The sequence below is a fragment of the Vigna radiata genome, chromosome 4 (genome assembly GCF_000741045.1).
Source record: "Vigna radiata var. radiata cultivar VC1973A chromosome 4, Vradiata_ver6, whole genome shotgun sequence".
Taxonomy (NCBI): domain Eukaryota; kingdom Viridiplantae; phylum Streptophyta; class Magnoliopsida; order Fabales; family Fabaceae; genus Vigna; species Vigna radiata.
The window spans coordinates 16,875,610-16,877,711 of record NC_028354.1 but is presented as its reverse complement, the minus strand read 5'-3'; positions in this window follow the sequence as shown (position 1 = coordinate 16,877,711).

The window sequence follows — 2,102 nt, the reverse complement described above, 5'->3', positions numbered from 1 at the left end:
ATATATAACAAGTAAATGGAGTAATTTTTTACACTTGTATTTTCAATTATTTTCCTTTCGATCTTTTAATGTGATGTTGTAAAAATGCAGAGCTTGCCTATACAATGGTCGTGAATGAAAAGTGTGATGTGTATAGCTTCGGAGTGGTAGCACTGGAAACTTTGATGGGAAAACATCCTAAGGAAATACTCTCATCACTTCAATCAAATTGTATTGATGATACCATGAAATTATGTGAAATATTGGACCAACGCCTCCCACCCCCATCATTTTCAATTTTGCAAGATATAGTTGCTGTTGCCATTGTGGCTTTTGTGTGCTTAAATCTCAATCCTTGCTCTCGTCCAACAATGAAATGTATCTCCCAATGTTTTCTCAGTCAGCTCACACCATTCAACGTTCCTTTACGAGATATTTCATTGCAACAACTCATGAGTCAAGAACTTAGGCATTGTTTAAAATTATGATCTTTCTGAAATCTTTTAATAGAAAATTAAATTGTAACCACTTTCAATTAATATTCTGTATAAATATTATGTGGTTGTTTATGACATGAATAGTTAGAAAACTTTTTAAAATTATGTTCTTTTGATTTAAAACTCATATTATGAATCATCATCAATTTTAACATCTCATACTGAAATCCGAAAGTTTATAATTAGTCATCTTATAATCAATTCTATTAAACTTTAAACAAACATATGGGAAATAAAACTAAATTCATGATTAAAATCTACAAAAACAATCTCACTTTTAAGGAACCACACAATCCAGAACAAAAGAACTTGAAACATATTATGTTCTTTTAAGTTAATATTGTTTTATGTTTGGTATGAATTATTAAATATGACACCAAAAAATAAAAACTAGTTTGTAAAAACTATAACAAAACGATATTACTAACTTATTTTACTTTCGTTTACACATTGGTACTTCATTAAATATTTAACATCGTTGAAATGTATATAAAGTTACATGATAATAATATATTGTAAGGTTATATGTACAATACTTTGTACTCTTTAATAATTAGTATATTTTATAACCATTATATGTACAACACTTTGTAAAGTACTTGCTTTACTATAAAAATGTTANGTACTCTTTAATAATTAGTATATTTTATAACCATTATATGTACAACACTTTGTAAAGTACTTGCTTTACTATAAAAATGTTATTTATTTTGTTTTTTTTTGTTGTATTTGGATGTTTTCCGTGCTTGATTTTGTTAGAAAATAAATCATATCTCAAGATTATTGAGAAAATATATTGTTATTATTATAGATGATTTGCAGTAATAATGTTATATTATTATAGAATACTTACAGTAATAATGTTACATTACTATAGAATATTTATAGAGATAAAATAGCATAATTATAGATTCTCTCTTGTATATATTTCTAATATTTTATTCAAAATTAATAAGACAGTTTTTTCCCTATTTTCTTTCTTTTCAAATTTTGAAATTATGTAGGCATAAATCAAAAAAAAAAAATATTTGAAAAAAAAAGAAGTTATAACTCAAAACCGAAGCTCATGCTTGTTTTTTTTTAATTTATTTTGGTTTAATATCTCTTTTGTTCATTCGATTTATTGGTTTAATATCTATTATGATTATTTGATTTATAGGATATGTTTAAAGCTTTCCTTTTCTTTTTTTTTTTTCAAAAGTTCACTGATATCCTATATTTTGAAAAAATGGTGGATGTTAGTCTTTTTTGTTTATGACGTTAAAAAGACTAACAGCAGATATAGCTGGACAAAAATAACTGATCTGTATTGTACTACAACTGTATTATATTATACTAAAAATAATTGATCCACTCTTAATAACAGCAGTTCAGTATACTATTTTATGGTTCAGTTTTTAAAAACTGAACTTATAACCGTTACCGTTCAGTTAATTGTGAGAACTATATCCACTCTTACATCTTCCCTAGTTCCACTTCAACTGTTTCGAAATAATAAAATATTAATAAAAAAAATTGTTCACATAAAAAAATAATAATTAATTTTTTAAAACAACTTTTTTATCACAAAATTTATATTTTTTATCAATAAAAATAAAAAATATAATTTATATTTTTATATTTTTT